We start from the raw sequence: 24,854 nt of genomic DNA, 5'->3' as shown, positions 1-24,854 counted from the left end.
TTCAGAGCACCCCTTGTGACAGACTCCTGTCCTGTTCTTTCTCTTCTCCTACTTCCGATGTCTACTCTGTTTACCCTTCTGCATGAGGTTTCAGCCTCCTCTCTAGGGTCCTCCTTGTTGTTCAGCTTTTTTAGGGATAGATTTTAGTATGTTTATTCTATATAATTCAGCTAATAACAAAATATTGTTTTAATTTATTGTCAAATGGTATATAACCATATTTACAGATTAAAAGAAACTTTAGGTCTTTAAGAAACCTGGTAAATTTGAAGGTAGAGAAGAGTGAAATTAACTCTTTGATTCCACTATTTACCTTATTTTATAGATTAAAATTTATCTTTGAATTAAAATCTAGTATTTCTAAAATATGACTTATATATTTTGTCTTAATTAATTTGACATTATGTTAGTTTCCAGATATTATAGTAATCTTGGATTCTTCTTATTCATATAAAGCTTATAATATTGTCCTATTGATCTTAGGGCTACCACTAATCTCTTTATTTTAGCATGTGAAAAACAGATATACTCTAAAAGTAATATATATGTGAATATATATTTATTAAAAATTTCCTAGAGGAAAATAATGTGAAAATGAACCTAACAGCAAAAATTGAAAGAAAAAAAAGAGCATTGTTTTTGCTTACTGATTAATCAAATGTATTGATACTTTCAAGATACAATATTCTGGGTCAACTCTGCTTTTCTTACAAACTCACATTGACAGATGAGAAACACAGTTGCCCAAGTTTTAACATGATTTGGCCATTCATATCCTCAGTTATCCACATAATACCAGTTCAATAGGTTCAGAATCCAAGCTGGATCTTTTTAATAACTCTTTGACTTAATGACTCTTTATTCATGAGTGTGATCGTGAGAAATCAATACATATTCAATAGATAATACAGTTTGGATTTTATTTTCTTCCTAGACTGGCAACACAGTGCCAAGTAAGCTGTCACTTCTAGTAAGACCATGATCTCAAATAAAGCAATATTTGACAACTGATGGTGACTTTACTGAACTACATATTTACTATGAAAAAATTACTTGTAGAATACTGTGATAAATAAACCTAAAACTTCTTTCTAGACTGTGGACTCATTGTTATCTCTCCTAGTTTGTCACCTTCTGAAGCATCCATGTTTCATTCATTCTTGAGAAATTTGAACTAGGAGATTGCTCTAAAACATTAATAGATAGATATTCTTAATCTGATCATCGTAAAGAGGATTGTATAAAACCAAATAAAAGATATCTAAATGGTGTTTAAATAGCAAAGAGAAGAAATCGCAAATGATTCAACTCTAGGAAGGAGAGTAAATATGAGTATGTAAAATTTTCAAGAAATATATAAAATATAAATTTACAGAGAATAACATATAGGAATAAGACTAAATGAATTCTTGTGAACATATTTTAAAGTGCTGTAAAGAAAATAGAAGTAAAACCTTGTAGTAATCAAAATAAAAATGCTAAAACATTACGGGTTTTTAAGGAGAGAAGAGACAGTAAAGGGGTACATTTGTGTATTTTATTTGTTATACAATCTTCACTCTGTTATTTACACAATGGCATATTGAAAAATTATTAATTTAATAAAATAATAATGTACTCAGTGAAAACTAACAGAACTTAGTTTAAATACAAAGGCCTAGACAAAACATTTCAGCTAATTCTTACATTTTAATTTCAAATTTTCTTCTTCAGGATCATTTTCAAACAATGATGGAATAAAATTATATCTATATTAAAAATTAAGAAGAATTGCATTTGTATATAATTTCATAAGTGAAGGCAACTAAGCAGATTTGACTTAGAATTAATTAATTCTTTTCACATTCATGACAAATGAAGTTTTCACTGTTTGTATTAATAGTTTATTTGTGTGCATATTTTAATTATTAGAATCAATCAATTTGTGTCATTGTTACTTTAAATGAATAAGAAACTGACACGGATGGATGAAAACAAAAGCATAATAAAATTATTAAATTATAACAGAGGAAATATGAAATGACAAACCTTGAATAAAAATAAAAATATATTTATATTTAATGTTTTTTCTGTTTTTACAGGTTTTCATGAATTTCTCAATACTAGACCAGTCAATCATATATGGAGACTCCATCTATAACATGACACTTATAATCTATGATAACTAATAATTCACTTTGGTACTGGGTTTAAGAGAATCCTTTTGTAAATAAAACAAAGAGGGCTCATTTGAGACTTTGTAGTTGTATAATTTACTTGCTTAGGAGAATAAAACATAAAGCGAAGACAATTAGGCAATTCTGATTTGAGTAGCTGTTCTTTCGTGGATTTATTACGATGCAGGGCTTTATGGGAGACAGCATAATAATGCCCCCTATATCAGAACTGAGGACTTCCTCACTGTGAATACTCTCATGAAAGAAATCACAACCAAGTAAGTGAGAAATGAGGACAATGTTTAGCACAAAGTCCACAAAGTAGCATTGAGTTAGTTTTTTTCACTTTATCTGGGAAATTCCACAGGATTTGGGAAATAGTGCATGAGGCTCCACACTTAACTAAGGAGCCACTGAAGCTAGGGAAGGGAAGTCCCAGTTCTCTGGGGAAGTAGAAACTGGGAGGTTCTCACTGCTCTGGTGGATGGTCCAGCACCCTTGTTCACGCATATGAGGAGTATTAAGAGATACAGATGGCTATATATTTTAAAAAGAAGAGGGCATGATGTTGTGATGGGGACGTGCTATGTGAGATGATCAAAAGAGCTAAGGAGAGTGTGTGATCAGAATACATTGTCTACATCTATTACATTTCCAAATAATAAATATACCTGTTACGCATGAAAAGACTACAAAGAGAAATCTGATCCACTATGATTTACAACAGGTTAATCTATCACTTTAACACCGTTAATGTGCTAGCCACCTCTAAATATGCATAAAACTTCTGAAATCTCCCAATAGTAACCCAATAGTCATTTATGCTCCTCCTTGAGATCATTACACGCCATCTCTCTCGTATAAATTTGATTTGGTAAAGTAAACATCTACTAAAACCTTCTCTCTTTTGTCCCTGGACTCGTTCTTTCTGGAACAGCTGAGGAGAGACTTCTACCCAGTGACAAGCCACTAGGAGTAGAAGACTAATAGGGTAACTCATTTGGAAGTTATTGTTTTATGTTCCAAAATCTTAGAAATAAGCATATTCCTGATAAGAACATTGAGGAGAAACGAAAGGTAAATTAATTTTCAACATTTCCATAAATTATTTATATATGAAAGTTTTAACTCTGGTTTCCGACATTTTCGAATAATATGCATACACAGAAAGCAATGAATTATAGTCTTTATGTTCATTATTCTATGCTCCTTTAATATCTTTTCTACAAACTTTATTTCACTTAAAAAATATCTGAAAATTTTAACTGCCTGCCCTTAGGAGTACAGTGATTTTTTTTATTTTAACTATTTATTTTTTTTAATTTTTATTAATTATTTATTATAATTTATTTACTTTCGATAGGGCTCTAGTCCCCTCCCTCATCTCCCAATTTCTCCATCTCTTCCTCTTCTCCTCCTATGTCCCACCCCTCGTCCACTGATAGGGGAGGTCCTCCTCCCCTTCTATCTGACCCTAGCCTATCATGTCTCATCAGGACTGGCTGCCTCCTCTGTGGCCTGGCAAGTCTGCTCCCCACTCTGGGTGGGGTGATCAAAGAGCCTGCCACTGCATTCATGTCAGAGACAGTCCCTGTTCCCCTTACTAGAAAACCTATTTGTAAACTGAGCTTCCATGGGCTACATTTGAGCAGGGAGGAGCCTACCACAGAGGGCCTCTGAAAGACTTTACCCAGCAGTTTATCAAAGCAGAGGCTGAGAATCTTAACCAAACTTTGGGCAGAGTGCAGGGAATCCTATGAAAGAAGGGGAAGATAGTGGGAACAGGAATGATCAGGAGCTCCACAAGGAGAGCAACAGAACCAAAATATCTGGGCCCAGGGTCTTTTCTGGGACTGATATTACAACCAAGGACCATTCATAGAGATAACCTAGAACCCCTGCTCAGTTATCATGTATCTTATCTAACAACCCATGACAAAACTTCGGGACATATACTGATGAGAAATATTTTCCATCATATGCATGTGAGCCTGAACACAATGCACATATTAAGTAAATTAATTTTAAGGAAGGTGTTTAATTTTTATCTTATTTTTAGTTGTCATATATTTTATAGAATTGGGGATATCAAATTACTATTTTTTTTCCCCAAATGAAATAAACTGTAGTGAGGATTAGGTCCTCAGTTCAAAAACTCAACTACTATGCAGTATTCTAGGAGTCTATGTAAACACAGATCTCTTTTAAAGGCTGATGGATAAATCTGTACCCAGTTACACTACACTAAAAATATATTCTCTAGTGAAATTTACTTCTAACTCACAATGCTCGAATTATTTTTTTTGTATGTAGTGGAGTTACCCTATTGTGCTTTTATGAGTTTATTAATAACTGGAACTGTGTGAAATAGTATTGCGTCAAAATTTTTGTAGTAGTGGCTGCAAACATGTGTTTTTTTGTACCAATCCTTTGATATTTCCCAATCTATACTATTTATATGAGTAACCTAGACATTTAAGAGAAATTTACAAAAAAAGATAAAGATGCTTACTTTCCAAGAACAATTTTTATATTTACTTGTCTCTCCCTGAGGAAATACAGCCTTCAGGCATTTTTTCAAAGAAGTGACATAATGATGTCTTTAAACAAGAGTTTTGATGAATGATCTGCAAAATGGCATGGTGTGTGTTTATGTGTATATGTGAAACTGATTGGAATTCTATAGTGAAAAGGATAACGCTGAACAGAACAAATTGAACACAAAATCTAAATTTAAAGTAAGACAGGAGTTAAACTTCTCATATAATTTCATTAAGAAATTATTTTCCATATCAGAAGATGGAAAGATCTCCCATGCTCATGGATTGGTAGGATTAACATTGTGAAAATGGCCATCCTGCTAAAAGCAATCTACAGATTCAACGCAATTCCCGTTAAATACCAACTCAATTCTTTACAGACCTTGAAAAAAAGATTCTCAGCTTCATATGGAGAAACAAAAAAGCCAGAATCTCCAAAACAAGTCTGTACAACAACAGATCATCTGGAGGTATCTCCATCCCCGATTTCAAGCTGTACTACAGAGCAATAGTAATAAAAACTGCATGGTATTAGCATAGAAATAGAAAGGAGGATCAATGGAACCACATAGAAGACCCACAAATAAATAGACCCAGAAATAAACCACACACACCTATGAATACTAGATTTTTGACAAAGAAGCCAAAACCATTCAATGGAAAAAAGACAGTATCTTCAACAAATGGTGCTGGTCCAACTGGATGTCTACCTGCAGAAAAATGAAAATAGATGCATATTTATCACCCTGCACAAAACTAAAGTCCAATTGGATCAAAGACCTCAACATAAAACCAGATACTCTAAATCTGTTAGAAGAAAAAATGGGGAATAGCCTAGAACTCATTGGCACAGGAGACAACTTCCTGAACAGAACACCAACAGCACAGGCTCTAAGAGCAACAATCAATAAATGGGACCTCATGAAACTGAAAAGCTTCGGTAAAGCTAAAGACACCGTCATCAAAACAAAACGACTGCCTACAGATTGGGAAAGAATCTTCACTAACCCTTTATCTGACAGAGGACTAATACCCAGTATATACAAAGAACTAAATAAGCTGAAAAGCAGCAAACCAAGTAATCCACTTAAAAAATGGGGAACAGAGCTAAACAGAGAATTCTCAACAGAGGAATATCGAATGGCAGAGAAACACTTAAAGAAATGCTCAACCTCATTAGTCATCAGGGAAATGCAAATCAAAACGACCCTGAGATTTCACCTCACACCCATCAGAATGGCCAAGATGAAAAACTCAAGTGACAACACATGCTGGAGAGGTTGTGGCGAAAGGGGAACCCTTCTCCTCTCCTGGTGGGAATGTAAACTGGTACAACCACTTTGGATATCTATCTGGTGCTTTCTCAGACAATTAGGAATAGTGCTTCCTCAAGACTCAGCTATACCACTGCTAGGTATATACCCAAAGTTTGCTCAAGTACACAAAAGGGATACTTGCTCAACCATGTTTATAGCAGCTTTATTTGTAATAGCCAGAACCTGGAAACAACCCAGATGTCCATCAACGGAGGAATGGATACAGAGATTGTGGTATTTTTACACAGTGGAATACTACTCAGCAATCAAAAAGGAGGAAATCATGAAATTTGCAAGCAAATGGTGGCATCTAGAAAAAATCATTCTGAGTGAAATATCCCAGAAGGAGAAAGACAAACATGGGATATACTCACTTATATAGACCTATAAGATATGATAAACATAATGAAATCTATACACCTACAAAAGATAATCAAAAGAGCAGACATGGGGTAAGATGATCAATCCTCATTTAGAAAGACAGATGGGATGTGCATTGAACGTATGATAGGAGTCTACTGAGCACATCTGAAAGACTCTAACTAGCAGTGTTTTCAAAGCAAAGACTCATGACCAAACCTTTGGCAGAGTACAGGGAATCATAAGAAAGAAGGAAAGTTAGTCTGATGGGGAAAGGATAGGAGCTCCACAAGGACCAAATATATCTGGGCACAGGGTCTTTTCTGAGACTGACATTCAACCAAGGACCATGTATGGATATAACCTAGAACCTCCACTCAGATGTAGCCTGTGGTAGCTCAGTAACCAATTGGTTTCCCAAAGTGAGGGGAACAGGGACTATTTCTAACAGGAACTCGATGACTGGCTCTTTGGTCTCCCCACCCCCGAAGGGAGGAGCAGTCCTGTTAGGCCACAGAGGAGGGCTTTGCAGCCAGTCCTGAAGATACCTGATAAAACAGGATCAGATGAATGGGGAGGAGGTCCCCCCCATCAGTGGACTTGGAAAGGGGCACGGTGGAGATGAGGGAGGGAGGGAGGGAGGGACAGGGAGGGAATGAGGGATTGGGACACGGCTGGGATACAGAGTTAATAAAACGTAACTGATAAAAAAAATAAAAAAAAAAGAAATAAAAAAAAATAAAAACTTATTGCAACAACGACAAAAAAAATAATGCCCTTATTTTGTATGGACAGAGATGAGACTTTTTTTCATGAGATCTATACTTTCCTCTGCAGCAAGTTCACTCGACAAACAGTATCATAAATGTTAGCTCTGGCTGTGATCTGAATCCCATGCATCTTCTTTCACTTATAGGAAGCGATATGATAAACTCCAATGGTTGACTGTGTAGCAAACACACACAGGTGAATGTTGATGTCTGTCCATAAAATAGTGATGCCAATGACATATGGGGATTTATTCAGTCTTTACCAAACTTCACTTTCTAGTAAGACCTCTCGAACAAAGACAAATAACAACTCAAAAAAGCAAAGGAACTCAGCAAGGTATTATATTTAGACAGACATAATATTTTATACAAAACATTAAAATATCTTTCACACTTTATATGAGACACATTGTTAATCAATATAACTTTTAAACCCTTTTATAAAAATTTTAATCTATCATCTTGTTAAAGAAATCAGAAGATCCATGAGGAATTTTAATTTAAACAATGTAATGATTCTTTAAGACGTGCTATGAGAACAATAACACCATTTGTAATATTGAGACTAGCATAACATTAATAATCATTACTTGAAGTTTTCTTTTAAGAAAAATATAGATTCACTATAATAAATACAAATCTACTATTGAATAAAATCTGCCAGATAATAAAAAATATTTTTAGAGTTTGCTTTTATATTACACCATGATATTCTTTCAGGAAAATATTCTGAAAGGACAAACCACATTTCTTATTTTTTTTTTAAATTACCATTGCTGGAAATGGTTTATGACATTAAGGATCTCCACTGTGAAGAGTTTTTACTACATACTTTATGTAGATGACATAATGCAGATGGCAAAAGGCGTGTCCTTAACAAAGTCCACAGGGCCTGTGGATAATGTAAAGTAAGAGAAAATTGGGTTAAATAAGATTTTTTCCCAATCTGTAAGTTATTGTTTTGTTCTGATGACAGTGTCCTTTGCTTTACAGAAGGTTTTCGGTTTCATGAGGTCCCATTTATTGATGGTTGATCTTAGAGCCTGTGCTGTTGGTGTTCTGCTCAGGCAGTTGTCTCCTGTGCCAATAAGGTTAAAGCTTTTCCCCACTTTTTCTTCTAACAGGTTTAGTGAGTCCATTTTAGTATTGAGGTCTTGGATCCACTTAGATTTTATTTTTGCCCAAGGTTATAAGTATGGTTCTATTTGCATTTTTCTACATGTAGACATCCAGTTAGTCCAGCATCATTTGTTGAAGATGCTGTCTTTTTTCCATTGTATGGTTTTGGCATCTTTGTCAAAAATCAGGTGTCCATAATGTGTGGGTTTAATTCTCAGTCTTCTATTCATTTCTATTATTCCACCAGCCTGTTTCTATGCCAGTACCATTCAGTTTTTATTACTGTTGCTCTATAGTACAGCTAAGATCTGGGATGGAGATACCTCCAGAAGATCTTTCATTGTAGAGGATTGTTTTAGCGATTCTGAGTTTCTTGTTATTCCAAATGAAGTTGATAATTTTTCTTTAAAGGTCTGTAAAGAATTGTGTTGGTAATTTGATGGTAATTGCATCGCATCTGTAGATTGCTCTTGGTATGATAGGTATTTTTACTATATTAATCCTGCCAAGCCATGAGCATTCCTATGTCTGACAGAGGGCTAATAACCAGAATCCATAAAGAACTAAGGAAGTTAAACAGCAACAAAACAATAACCCAATTAAAAAATAGGGTACACAACTAAACAGAGAATTCTCAATAGAGGAATATCGAATGGCAGAGAAACACTTAATGAAATGCTCAACATCCTTAGTCATCAGGGAAATGCAAATCAAAATGACCCTGAGAGTTCACCTTACCCCCCATCAGAATGGATAAGATTAAAAACTCAAGTGACAGCACATGCTGGATAGGTAGTGGAGAAAGGAGAACCCTTCTCCATTGCTGGTGGTAATGTAAACTTTTACAACTACTCTGGAAATCAATCTGGCACTTTCTCAGACAACTAAGAATAGTGCTACCTCAAGAGCCAGCTATACCACTCCTAGGCATATACCCAAAAGATGCTCAAGTATGCAACAAGGACTTTGTTCAACCATGTTCATAGCAGCTTTTTTTTGTAATAGCCAGAAGCTGGAAACAGCCTAGATATCCCTCAGTTGAGGAATGGATACATAAATTGTGTACATTTACACAATGGAATACTACTCAGCAATTAAAAACAAAGAAATCATGAAATTTGTAGGCAAATGGTGGGATCTAGAAAAGATCATCCTGAGTGAGGTAACCCAGAATCAGAGAGACACACATGTTTTATACTCATTTATAAGTGGATATTAGACATATAATATACAATAAACCTACTAAAATCTGTACACCTAAGGAAGTTAATCAAGAAGGAGGACCCTGGGTAAGATGCTCAATCTTCATTAAGAAAGGTAAATGAGACAAACATCAGAAAAGGGAGAAAGCAGGGAACAGGACAGGAGCCTATCACAGAGGACTTCTGAAAGACTCCATCCAGCAGGCTATCAATCCATATGCTGAGATGCATAGTCAAACTTTGGGCAGAGTGCAGGGAATCTTATGAAAGAAAGGGGAGATAGAAAGACTTGGAGGGAATAGGAGCTCCACAAAGGAAGCAACAGCACTGAAAAATCTGGGCATAGGGGTCTTTTCTGAGACTGACACCCCATCCAAAGATCATGCATGGAGATAACCTAAAACCGCTGCAAATATGTAGCCCATGGCAGCTCAGTGTCCAAGTGGGTGTCCTAGTAAGGGGAACAGGGACTGTCTCTGACATGAAATCAGTAGCTGGCTCTTTGACACCTCTGCCTCAGTAGGGAGCAGCCTTACCAGTCCACAGAGGAAGACAAAGAAGCCAGTCTTGATAAGACCTGATAGACTATGGTCAGATGGAAGGGGAGAAGAACCACCCCTATTGTTGGACTGGGGGAAGGGCATAAGAGAAAACGAAGGAGAGAGGGCGGTATTAGGAGGGGAAGAGGGCTACAGCTGGGATACAAAGTGAACAAACTAACTAATTTTAAAAATTAAAAATAAACTAGAGAAAAAGAGGAAATTGATGAATAAGTAATGTTTGGAGCTAAATATCTATAGTGTGAGAACATTATTTTTTAAAGCTACTAAAGTAAACTCTGCTTGTCCTGTGTCTTTTGCAGCAAGCCTACATGTAGCCATGATAAAATGTCAGTTTGATAATAGATAGTTCCGATGTAAATTTTCCAGTACCATATCTAGGCATGCATTTCATGTACAGAGAAACTTACTCTAATATGTATGCTATAGTCTAATTTTTAAAAATCCTATTTAATTCTCAAAAGGTTATTATTTATTTTATTTTTATTTATGAGCGAGAAGTGTATGTCCTTCATTATTTTTCTAAATGATGAGAGCTTAATATTTATATAAGCAAATCCAGTTATACACTTATCCTATTGAAGAAGTAACTGCGACACATGACAAGAGTGTAAATAAAAATATGATTAGATAGTCTATGTTTATTTTAAAAACAATGCTAACAACAACTTTTCTTAAATTGAAGCTTATTAATAAGTTCTTGTGAACCATCACTATAAAAAGACAACCTATAAAGCCAGAGCAGTGCTTATTTCATTTATTTTCGTGGCTTGATATTTGAAGTTTCTATCATTGGGTCTTCTATGAACATATAAAAGACAATGTGGGATTCTTGTGACTTTTATTCAGTTTTTTTTTGTCTTATTATTGCATCTGAGATAAATTCAATTCACACTTCTGTTGAGACACTGAATGTGTCAGACTGGGGTCCAGCTTCGTGGGTCAGAAAATAAGGAGTTAAGTCTGGCCTTTAGTGGCCTAGAATTAACAAGAATGAGAGATGCACAAAGTTATATCCAAAACCATCAGAAAATAATCCCTCTGGTAGCACATAGTGGGAGTATGACTGAATATATATATATATATATATATATATATATATATATATATATATATATATACATGTTTGTATTTCCTACAATGAAATTGCTTTTGTATATTCACCTTGTTTCTAAAAGTTTCAATACAATTTATTTAATTTTCTGTAGTTTAAAATCAGTTAATGATCCATAGTACTTGTTCCTAGTTATAATGCCTAAAATATCAGCACTGGAGAGGCTGAGACTGGAAGATCAGTCTGGGCCTCCTAAAGAGAAAACCAACAGCACAGGCTCTAAGAGCAACAATCAATAAATGGGACCTCATGAAACTGAAAAACTTCTGTAAAGCAAAGGACACTGTCATCAGAACAAAACGACACCCTACAGACTGGGAAAGGATCTTCATCAACCCTGTATCTGACAGAGGGCTGATATCCAGAATACATAAAGAACTAAAGAAATGAAAAAGCAATAAATCAAGCAATCTTATTAAAAAATGGGGAACAGAGCTAAATAGAATTATTTGTAGAGGAATATAGGATGGCAGAGCAACACTTAAGGAAATGTTCAATGTCCTTAGCCATCAGAGAGATGCAAATCAAAACAACCCTGAGATTTCACCTTACAACCATCACAGTGGCTAAAATCAAAAACTCAAATGACAACACATGCTGGAGAAGTTGTGGAGAAAGGAGAACCCTCTTCCATTGCTAGAGGGAATGTAAACTTGTACAACCACTTTGGAAATCAATCTGGTACTTTCTCACACAATTAGGAATAGTGCTTCCTCAAGACTCAGCTATACCACTCCTAGGCATATATCCAAAAGATGCTCAAGTATACAAGAAAGACATTTGTTCAACCATGTTTGTAGCAGCTTCATTCATAATAGCTTGAAACAGGAAATAACCCAGTTGTCCCTCAAGGGAGGAATTGATACAGGAATTGTGGTACTTTTACACAATGGAATATTACTCAGCAATTCAAAACAAGGAAATCATGAAATTTGCAAGCAAATGGTGGGATCTAGAAAAGACCATCCTGAGTGAGGTATCCCAGGAGCAGAAAGACACACAGGGTATATACTCACTTATAAGTGGGTACTAGACTTAAAATATAGGAAAAATATACTAAAATCTGTACTCCTAAAGAAGTTAAACAGGAAAGAGGACACGGGGTGAAATGATCAATCCTCACTTAGAAAGACAAATTTAGAAAGACTGATGTGATGGACATTGGAAGTAAGAGAAAACAAGTAACAGGACAGTAGACTACCACAGAGGGCCTCTGAAAGACTCTACCTAGCAGGTTATCAAAGCAGATGCTGAGACTCATAACCTAACCTTGGGCAGAGTTCAGGGAATCATATGATAGAAGGAGGAGTTAGTATGACCTGAAGAGGAGTTAGTAAGGACCAAATACACCTGGGCACAGAGGTCTTTTATGAGACCATTTCTCCAATCAAGGACCATATATGGATATAACCTAGAACCCCTGCTCAGATGTAGCCCATGGTAGCTCAGTATCCAAGTGGTTACCCTAGTAAGGGGAACAGGGACTATTTCTGACATGAACTCAATGGCTGGCCCTTTGACCAGAGGGAGGAGAAGCTTTGCTAGGCCACAGAAGAGGACATTGCAGCCACTCCTGAAGACACCTGATAAGCTAGGGTCAGATGGAAGGGGAGGAGGATCTCCCCTATCAGTGGACTTGGAAAGGGGCAGGAGGAAATGAGGGAGGGAGGTTGGGATTGGGAGGTAATTAGGGAAGGGGCTAGACCTGAAATACGAAGTAAATAACCTATGATTAATAAAATAAAAATTATTTTAAAAAAACGTAGGTGTGTTTATAAAATTCCACCCCTTCCTATGAGGCTTCCGGAAATTCGTAGTGACCAATACAAGGAAACAGCTTACTTTAAACACATGGCCTCGAGTAGGTGGAAAGTGCTTCCATAAACATCTACACACCCTAAACTTAGAGGTATCATGACATGTACCTGATAAGTTCAAAAATTGTGAAAAGAGAACACAAATTTGTGTGGTAATCAAATAGTTTGTAAGTCTCGGAGGACTCGGTGAAAGGTAGTAAGTATAATCACTATGTGGTGTATTAAATTCTCAAGTATATGTTTATTGTACCTCTGGTACTGGTCAGAAACTCTGAAAGTCATTACTATCACTGGAAATAAGTTATACTTGTGGCTATTGTTCAGTGTAGATAACCTTACTTCTATTTAGTGGTTTTTGAAAGACAATTGGGATGGGCATTGGATGTATGAGAAAACAAGTAACAGTATATCAAAGCAGATACTGACTCATAACCAAACATTCAGCGGAGTGCAGGGAATCAAATGAAAGAAGAGGGAGTTAGTATGATGTGGAGAGGATAGGAGCTCCACAAGGACCAAATATATCTGGGAACAGGGGTCTTTTATGAGTCTGATACTCCACCAAGGACCATGTATGGATATAACCTAGAACCTCTGCTCAGATGTAGCCTGTGGTAGCTCAGTAACCAAGTGGGTTACCCTAGTAAGGGAAACAGGGACTATTTCTGACAGGAACTCAATGGTAGGCTCTTTGACTTCCCCATCCCCCAAGGGAGATGCAGTCCTGCTAGGCCACAGAGAAGGACTTCATAGCCAGTTCTGAAGATACCTGATAAAACAGGATCAGATGAAAGGGGAGGAGGCCCTCCCCAATCAGTGGACTTGGAAAGGGGCAGGGAGGAGATAAGGGAGGGAGGGTGGAATTGGGAGGGAATGAGGGAATGGGATATAGCTGGGATACAAAGTTAATAAAATGTAACTAGTAATAAAAATAAAAATAAAGAAAAAAGTTAATGACAGTATTTCAATACATGGCGATATAAACTACATTTTTCCATAAGATAAAAATTATAAAATTATTGTTCATTTATAACACTTTGATAATTTACCATGCCTTTTTCATATATTTTTCTTAATTTTTATGTTATTTTATTTTTAATTACACTTTATTTACTTTGTATCCCCCCACTAGTTCCCTCCCTCCTCCCCTCCCAATTCCACCTTCTCTCCCCCTTCTCCACGCATGCCCCTCCCCAAGTCAACTGGTAGGGAAGGGTTTCTTTTTCTTCCTTCTGATCCTAGAGTGTTAGGTCTCATCAGGAGTGGCTGCATTGTCTTCCTCTGTGGCCTGGTAAGGCTGCTCCCCCCTTAGGGGGAGGTGATCAAAGAGCAGGACAATCAGCTTATGTCAGAGGCAGTCCCTCTTCCCATTACTATGGAACCCACTTGGACACTGAACTGCCATGAGCTACATCTGTGCAGGTGTTCTAGGTTATCTCCCTGCATGGTACTTGGTTGGGGTATGAGTCTCAGGAAAGACCTCTGTGTTCAAATTTTTTGGTTCTGTTGCTCTCCTTTTGGACCTACTGTCCTCTCCAGATCTTACTCTTTCCCACTTCTTTCCTAAGATTCCCTGCACTCTGCCCAAAGTTTGGCCATAAGTCTCAATATCTGCTTTGATAGTCTGCAGGGCAGAACCCCTCAGAGGCCCTCTGTGGCAGGCTCCTAACTTGTTGCCCGTTTTCTCCTTCTTCTGATGTCCATTCTCTTTGCCTTTCACAATTTTTCATATATTTAAAAAAAAAAACACTGAAGATTGCAAACTCCATGAATTCTCTCTCTCACAATTCTTCACTATTAACTCACTCCAGGGGTGATAATCACTTTCCGACATATGGTGTAGATTCCTCATATTTTACCTATATGAACATCTATGGGGAATATAGTATTGTCTATCATGTCCCTCATGATCACATTTATAAGAATATAGTGTCTGTCTTGTTTTTCTCCTGTGTGTTATTTTTGAGATTTACTCTTTTTTTTTTTTATGGAATTACAAGTATGAACCACCAAAGTCCAGATTTTTGTGTGTGTGTGCTTGAACACTGGCTCTCATACTTTCTTTTTTTTTTTTTTTATCAGTTACATTTTATTAACTGTATCCCAGCTGTGTCCCGATCCCTCATTCCCTCCCAGTCCCTCCCTCCCTCCCTCATCTCCACCATGCCCCTTTCCAAGTCCACTGATGGGGGGGACCTCCTCCCCATTCATCTGATCCTGTTTTATCAGGTATCTTCAGGACTGGCTGCAAAGCCCTCCTCTGTGGCCTAACAGGACTGCTCCTCCCTTTGGGGGTGGGGAGACCAAAGAGCCAGTCATTGAGTTCCTGTTAGAAATAGTCCTTGTTCCCCTCACTTTGGGAAACCAATTGGTTACTGAGCTACCATGTGGAATGGGTACAGAAATTGTGGTATTTTTATACAATGGAATACTACTCAGCAATCAAAAAGGAGGAAATCATGAAATTTGCAGGCAAATGGTGGGATCTAGAAAAGATCATTCTGAGTGAAATATCCCAGAAGGAGAAAGACAAACATGGGATATACTCACTTATATAGACCTATAAGATATGATAAACATAATGAAATCTATACACCTAAAAAAAATAATCAATTGAGCAGACATGGGGTAAGATGATCAATCCTCGTTTAGAAAGACAGATGGGATGTGCATTGAACGTATGACAGGAGTCTACTGAGCGCATCTGAAAGACTCTTAACTAGCAGTGTTTTCAAAGCAAAGACTCATGACCAAACCTTTGGCAGAGTACAGGGAATCATAAGAAAGAAGGGGAGTTAGTCTGATGGGGAAAGGATAGGAGCTCCACAAGGAGCAAATATATCTGGGCACAGGGTCTTTTCTGAGACTGACATTCAACCAAGGACCATGTATGGTTATAACCTAGAACCTCCACTCAGATGTAGCCTGTGGTAGCTCAGTAACCAATTGGTTTCCCAAAGTGAGGAGATTTACTCTTGTATGTCACAATTAACTGTATATTGGTATTAAGGAATTCAAATGATTTGCAATATGAAATTTAACCTATTTATGTGGTTATTATCTCTTGATAAAAGCTTATTGAAATGTTCTTATTTTCACATTTTATGTTCACATTTTCATAGTTACTGTGTATTAAATTACTTATTACGGTGAGTCCCACAGTCACAATCATTTCATTAAAGAGCTTTATCTCATTCATAAGGCAATAATCCACACCCCCAGTGGATCCCTAAAAACCCCGCATACTGAGCTTTATACATACTTTTATTTTTCCCATGAGAATATATATCTATATATATATTCTATATATATAGGATATATTAAAAATTGTATATAGAATATATCTATATATATATTCTCATATACATATATACACATACATATATACATATATATGAATATATATACATACATATATATTCAGTTTATGTTTAAATTATAATTAGTAACAGAAGCAACTAATAATGAAATATGCAATATCAGTAATATATCCTAGTAAAATTGATCAAAGTTACAATTTTTAATTCTGGAATTTGTATTTAATACTTTGGAACTACAGCTGACCAAAAGTGTCAGAAACATCAGAGAAAAAAAACCTTCAGATAAAGGAAAGGGATATACTAAATGTCATTTTTTTTCTTCAATGCTGCTCAGAAAAGTCTGGGGCAATTATAATAGAAACTTACCTTTCCTGATGACATTTACAGGTAGGGAACGTGGGAACTGACACTCTTGAAACTATTCTTAGAGTAGAAGTATTGGTCCTCTGACAAAACCATGTCATCTATCAGCTAAAGTTAAAATTGGTCCCAACAACTTTGTTGTTAGTTTGCTAATCCATCTAATTCCCCCCAAATTTTGCTAACATTTTACCTATTGCTGTGTCTGTGTATGTATGTCTGTTTATCCAAACAAAGAGATTATGGGATTGTTTTGATTTGCACAGCCACTGTTTCTGCTCAGGTTGGCTACCATCATGTACACTTCCAAAGCTGGAGGCTTAGCTTATCTGTCGTGATAGTTGTACATAATCCGACACTTGATCTTTTGCATGCTCTCAACTACTTTTTCATTATAGGAAGTTTTGTGTTCTAAAATGATAGAATCTACAATTGTCCTTGTCAGATATTTTGGAAGACCAAATGCCACATGTGACACTTCCTATATCCTCATAGCTTTCTTGAAGCCTCCCCCCTTCAGATAGCATGCCCTGCTTACCACCTCAAATATCTGCAACTGCATCTTGAAACAAATTCATATTGTTTTGTTTTTGTTGTATTTTGTTGTTTTATTTTTTTTGGCTAACTTTTTCCCTTGTATTACATTTTTATTAAAGTGATGATTTAATAGCAATAAAAGTTATTTAAAATAACAATTTTCTTGTTCTAATACCATAATGCAAGTTTGTATTTCTTTTGTTTGTTTTTTAAGTTTTCTTTCTCCCTGCGTTTTAAGTTTTTTTTCTCCCAGCCTTCTCCCTGCGTTCTGACTCTAAGATTCTTTCAGCCATTTTATTCACAGTTCTCTGTGTGTCTTAGAGGAGATGAAAAAGTGCCTTGTTCACTGTTGTCAGAACAAAACGATAGCCTACAGACTTTCTCTTTCTTTCTTTCTTTCTTTCTTTCTTTCTTTCTTTCTTTCTTTCTTTCTTTCAATTTATTCACTTTGTATCCTGGCTTTAGACCCCTTCTCCCAGTTCCACTATCCCCTTCTCCCTTAGGCTAATTTTTAAAACTTTATTCACTTTACATCCCTAACAGACCATCTCCTCCCAGTCCCCCCCCTCCTTCGCTCCTTCCCCTATCCCCCTCCACTAATCCTCAGAAAGGGGGAGTCCTCCTTCCTTACCAACCAACAACAGCCTATCAAGTCTCATCAGGAGTGGCTGCATCCTTTTCCTCTGTGGCCTGGAAAGGCCACCCTGCCAGAGGGAAGTGATTGAGGAACAAGCAACAGGGTCCATCTCAGAGACAGCCGCTTCTCCCATTACTACAGAACCCACATGGAGACTGAGATGCCTGTGGACTACATCTGAGCAGGGTGTCTAGTCCTTTCTATGCATGGTCCTTGGTTGTTGCATCAGTCTCCACAAGACCCCCTAAGCCCATATTTGTTGGCTCTGTTGGTCTTCTGGTGGTGCTACTAGTCCATCGGGGGCTTTCTATACTCCCCTTTTTCCATGAGACTCCCTGTACTCTGCCCAAAGTTTGGCTGTGAGTCTCAGCATCTGCTTCAATTCCCTGGTAGGAAGAGTCTTTCAGAGGACATCTATGATAGACTCCAGTCCTGTTCTCTTTCTTCAACCTCTTCCAGTATCTATTCTATTTATCTTTCTGAATGAGATTTAGCATCCTCCCTCTGGTGCTCCTTGATTGCAGTATGGCTATCTTGTGTTAGATGGCTAATATCTGCTTATAGGCGAGTATTGCTTTTACTTCTATAGTTTTAATTTATTAACTATTTCTTGACAATTTCATAGTGGCATATAATATATTCTTACTGTACCCATTTCTCTCTTCCTCATATCCATATCAACACCTCCCCATCTGTACCAATCATTTCCCAAGATTCATGACTTTTGTTTTTGTTTTCAAGCCCATTTAGTTTAACTAGAGCCACCTGCATGAGCATTAGCTTCAAACTATCAATCTGAACCTTGTATGTATGTCACTGAGTAAAAAATTGAAAGCAAGACTCCTCCCAGAATCTGTCGGTAGAAAATAGTCCATCAGGGATGGGAGGAGTCTCCCAGTAGGCTACTTCTCTACCTGTTATTGACTGTTGAGGGACCCATTCCTGCTAAGACCCAGTGCAGGATCCCAGCACTGAAGACTGCAACTGCTCTACTTAGCCATCAGATGGCGTTGTGCCAACCTTCTCCCTGTATTCAGACTCTAAGATTCTTTCTGCCATCTTATTCACAGTTCTCTTAGAGGAGATGTGTGTGTGTCTTAGAGGAGATGAAAAAGTGCCTTGTTCACTGTCGACAGAACAAAACGACAGCCTACAGACTGGGAAAGGATCTTCACCAACCCTATCTCTGACAGAGGGCTGATATCCAGCATATACAAAAAACTAAAGAAGTTAAAAAGCAATAAATCAAGTAATCCAATTAAAAAAATGGGGTACGGAGCTAAACAGAGAATTCTCTGTAGAGGAATATAGAATGGCAGAGAAACACTTAAAGAAATGCTCAACATCCTTAGCCATCAGGGAAATGCAAATCAAAACGACCCTGAGATTTCACCTTACACCCATCAGAATGGCTAAGATCAATAACTCAAGTGACAACACATGCTGGAGAGGCTGTGGAGAAAGGGGAAGCCACCTCTATTGCTGGTGGGAATGTAAACTTGTACAACCACTTTGGAAGTCAGTCTGGCACTTTCTCAGACAATTAGGAATAGTGCTTCCTTAAGACCCAGCTATACCACTCCTAGGCATATACCCAAAATTTGCTCAAGTTCACAACAAGGACATTTGCTCAACCATGTTTGTAGCAGCTTTATTTGTAATAGCCAGAACCTGGAAACAACCCAGATGTCCCTCAACAGAGGAATGGATACAGAAATTGTGGTATTTTTACACAATGGAATACTACTCAGCAATCAAAAACGAGGAAATCATGAAATTTGCAGGCAAATGGTAGGATCTAGAAAAGACCATTTTAAGTGAGCTATCCCAGACTGAGAAAGACACACATGGTATATACTCACTCATATAGTCCTATAAGATATGAAAAAACATAATGTAATCTATACACCTAAAGAAGATAAACAAGAAAGAGGACCTGGGGTAAGATGATCAATCCTTACTTAGAAAGACAAATGGGAGGTGCATTGGACATAGGAGAAAAGAAGTAATAGGACAGGAGCTTAGCACAGAGGGCCCCTGAGAGACTCTACCTAGCAGTGTATCAAAGCAGATACTAAGACTCATAACCAAACCTTCGGCAGAGGGCAGGGAAACATATGAAAGAAGGAGGAGTTTGTATGACGTGGAAAGGATAGGAGCTCCACAAGGACCAAATATATCTGGGCACGGGGGTCCTTTCTGAGAGTGACACTCCACCAAGGACCATGTATGGATATAACCTAGAACCTCTGGTCGGATGAAGCCTGTGGTAGCTCCGTAACCAACTGGTTTCCCATAGGAAGGGGAACAGGGAGTATTTCTGACAGGAACTCAATGACTGGCTCTTTGACCTCCCCACCCCCCAAGGGAGGGACAGTCCTGCTAGGCCACAGAGGAGGACTTTGCAGCCAGTCCTGAAGATACCTGATAAAACAGGATCAGATGAAAGGGGAGGAGGCCCTCCCCAATCAGTGGACTTGGAAAGGGGCAGGGAGGAGATGAGGGAGGGAGGGAGGGTTTGGGAGGGAATGAGGGAGCAGATACAGCTGGGATACAGAGTTAATAAAATGTAACTGATAATAAAAAAATTAAATTAAATTAAATTAAATTTATAAAGTGCCTTGTTTAGCACTCATCAGCCACTCTTCTCCTTGTGGAGCCATGACCGCATTCATCAGATTTCACTGGACAGGTTTTTCTATGACCAAGAGTAGTGCTTGTTAAAAAAATAATAATAATAAAATAATCACTTTAGTTTTATGTCAATTTAGTTTACCAACCCACCTTATCTCAGGATCTATGGTTTCCCATTCTATGAATGGTTTTGATTCATTTTACACTGGAAATCACTGATTGTCTCTATTGGAGTGAACCTCAAATCCAAACTTTCAGAGTATTAAAAACAGTTCTATTTACATTTCAATGGGTATTCTATTGCTGAGCTCTCTTTTCTTACCATTTCAAAGCTTTTACTGCAACAGTTCATAGAACAATTCTTCAACAAAAAAATAATTACTAATTTCACAACCGTTCTTTTCTATTGTTTATTGCTATAACAAACTAATTTCCAATTTTTCTCTTTACTTTTCAGGATGACTACTTGAATTACCACTCAGACTCTTTGGTCCTCTTTTATGTTAAACTATCTCACAAAATTCTTGCTAATCCTTTTTGAAAACTACTTCCTTAAAAAATCTGTAGATCCCCACATTAGGTCTATAAATTCTTCTGGAAATATATACTCCTGTTCCATGTTTGCCATAAATCCAGGCCCACTAAAATTCAGAAAAAGACCAGTGTTCCAATTTCACTAAATTTACTCCTGTAGTTACTTACATTATTAATACTTTTTTTTTTTCTTCCAAATCCTCATAGTCTCATGATAACCCTGAAAGCTAATGGGCTAGGGTCAAATAGAAGTCCCCTATCAGTGGACTAGGGGAGGGCCTAGGGGAAGAAGAAGGAGAGTGGGTGGGACTGGTAGGAGATGAGGGAGGGGGCAACAACTGGGATACAAATTGAATAAATTGTAATAAATGATAATAATAATAAATATGTAAAGAAAGAAAGAAAGAAAAAACCATTAACCACATCTATATTTTATCCCTCATTCATCCGTAATTTGTATCTGTATTGTTTTGCCTTCCCTTTTGTATGAATAACATTTGTTCTTATTTAAATCTGATTGCTAAACCTGTGAACTCTTTCCTAACCAATAAGGTCTATGCAAGAAAATAACCTCAAAAAGTCATTCTGTGAATTTTTCTTCCCCTTTTTCTAAACCATTGGTTTGATTGCAGTTTTTCATAACTCCAATTAGTTTATGTAAATGGACAAATAGATTACATTTTTAAACAAAATATATTTTTAAGCCTTAGGTTTACACACACTGATTTCCTTTTTCAAACTTGCTCTTTAGTAGTTTATCTTATGTTTTATGCTACCTCCTTTCTTCAGTTGCTCCTGGCAACAACCTTGAGATAATATCTGATTCATTCTTATATTATTTAATTTTTTTAGTAGTGAAAACTGAAAACTGGGGCTTTTTCCAAGGCTGTGTACGCTGCAGCCCTGGAACTACTTCCCAACCTGTTATCACTCTTTACCTCTCATCTTAAATATCACCAATTTACACATCTTTCAAATTAATCTTTGATGTACATATAGTAAAGACCCATTCTTCAAACTTCCTAACCCCCTGTTCCAAACTCCCCAGATCCTCTCTTTGGGAATTCTTATTGTCTTCCTAATTGGAAACCTGCTTCATGCTTGCTGTTCCCCACTTTTCTCTCTGTACTCAACTAAGTAAACAGAGTGCTCTCTTTAAGGCCAGATTAATATTTGTCACATTATTCATGCAGATATTATTCAAATTGCATGAGTCAATTCTCTGGTTCAATCATGTGAGTCCAGAGAACTGATCTCAGGCCATCAAAATTGATAGGAATACCTTTACCCACTGAGCCTTCTCACCAACCCTTAGGTATTTTAAAATGATAATTCTATCAAAATTGATTCTTCTATTTTTTTTCAGCTCCATATCCATTTTAGAATAGTTTTTGACTTATAGAAAATGTTGTGATATTTACTCACCCAGATATCTCAGTCTCTAGTATTAATATTTTATATTACTATTATGTTTTTTGCTATATGGAAATACTGATGCACGTTCACCCATAATGTATCAAAATTCTATAATATATGCCTGATGTCCCATTTGTTTTCTTTTTATGGATTTTTCAGGACCCCTTTTATGATATCACATTACTGGATGCAAAAATCTACATTAAGCCAGAACTCAGATGATGACTTTATGCTGATGCCTTCCATTCTAATTGTTAAGTCCTATGTACAACTATGTTTTAATCTTTTTGGAAAAGTAATCTTTGTTTTCAGAGCGATATAACTTTTTACGAAGCTTCTAGCTAGGAGTGAAATTTTCTGCTGTTCTTTATCCTCATCAAGGCTAAGCAGGTTGGGCATCAGCATCACAGGCTCCTGATGTTCAGCTTTTTCATTTGTGCATAGCAGTCTCTCTTCATCTTTCATTGATACCCAATAAAAATATGTAGTTGACCATTTAAAAGTTCTTGTGTTTCATCTCTGCATCTTGTTTGGTAAAATATATATTAAGAAACTGTCCATTTTTAATTCAGTAAATTACTTTCATATGATTGAACTTTAGAGCTTCTGAGGTCTTGTGTTTGTTAGATTACAATGTTGAATTCCATATATGTTTTGCATATATATCCTCTCAGATTTCATTTTCAGTTACGTAAAGTAGAACTTTGATTCACAAAACACAAGACTTCATTGCTAAGAGATACTTATAAGTGACTGTTTTTATGTTTCTGTAACCTATGCCTAGATCCCTATCAAGTATATTTTCACATAATCTTTTTCCAGAAATTTTATCCTTTCAGTTTCACATTTTTTAGGGTCCATTTGAGTAAATTTTTAACATAATTAAAATGTTTTGGGGTATACTATATTTACATGTTTGTTCTTTAAGACTTTGGATTTTCAAACTCCCTATGCCATTTGATGAAAAAACTTTTTTTTAAGATTTATTTATTTGTTATTTATACAGGGCACCAGATCTCATTCTAGATGCTTGTGAACCACCATGTGGTTGCTGGGAATTGAACTCAGGACCTTTGGAAGAACAACCAGTGCTCTTAAACTCTCAGACATCTCCCCAAGACTTTTTTTTTATGATATTGTACACACAAGAAATATGTATAATGTATCTAGCAGCAGCAAGCATAAAAAAAGAGGATATATCTTTGAAAAAAAACAAGGAGGTATATGTGGGAGAGTTTTGAGGATATAAAGGGAAGTAGACAGTGATGTAATTATATTATAATCCCCTAAAATGACATTTCCAGTGGTCATCTGGAAATATATTGCAAATACATGTTTCTGCACTCTGTCATCTTTGTCACAATTCATGTCAATTTATTAATGAATCCTATCCTGATTTTATTAGTGCACAGTAATAAGTCTTTAAATCACTTTTCATTTTCAAAACAATTTTTCTGTAGAACACATTTTTTGTCAGAAATTTCATACCTCATGCTGGCAAGGCTGTGGAGCAAGGGAGTGCTGGTGGGAGTGCAAACTTGGAAATGACTTTTGGTAGCCACTTTGGAAATCAATATGGTGGATACTCAGAACACTGGAGATACACCAACCTTAAGACTCAGCTCTATCATTTCTGACCATGTATCCTAAGGATGTCCAATCCTCACACCAAGGCACTTCTTCAGCTATGTTCATACCGGTTTTCTCAGTACTAGCCAGAACTTAGAAACTACCTAGATGTCCTTCAACCAAATAAAATGTGGTGCATTTACACAATGGAATATTGCTCAGCTGTTTTAAAAAAAAATAACATCATAAAATTTCAGGCAAATAGATAGAACTAGAAAAAAAAAATCATCCTGAGTGAGGTAATCAGACCCAGAAAGGCAAACATGATATCTACTTAGTTGTAAGTAGATATTAGCCATAAAGTAAAGGATAATCCTGTTGCAATCCACAGACCTTAGAGGTTAAGTAATGAGGAGGGCTCAGAGAGGGAAAGGAAAACAAAATAGATTTTATGAGTGGACTGAGGGCAAGTGTGACGGGAACAGGAGAGATCAGTTCCGGGAATGTAAAGAAACTTTAATCTAGCAACATGGCTACTCTGACAAGGGATCACATCCAAAAACCTATGTCTGTGTGATCTGGCTGGAAAACAGACACATCTTCACTATCCCTCCTTAATCCCTCTGGCTGGAATATAGACACAACACACATTTAATCTCTCTGGCTTGAATACAGTCAACACTTGAATACACACCTTTAATCCAAAACAATGACATCTAATTGAGAGACAAAGTGAAGAAACAGAGACAGAGAGAAAGGGAAGAGAATAGAGTTGAGTACAGAGGGTAGAATACAGTAAGAAATACAGTAGAGTAAATACAGTCAGTACAGTTATAGTTTGGTGCAGTTCAATTGAGGACAGTTGAGTTTATGCAGCTCAGTTTAGGGAGTCC

The sequence above is a fragment of the Meriones unguiculatus genome, chromosome 3 (assembly GCF_030254825.1).
Source record: "Meriones unguiculatus strain TT.TT164.6M chromosome 3, Bangor_MerUng_6.1, whole genome shotgun sequence".
Lineage (NCBI taxonomy): Eukaryota > Metazoa > Chordata > Mammalia > Rodentia > Muridae > Meriones > Meriones unguiculatus.
This window is presented reverse-complemented; position numbering follows the sequence as displayed.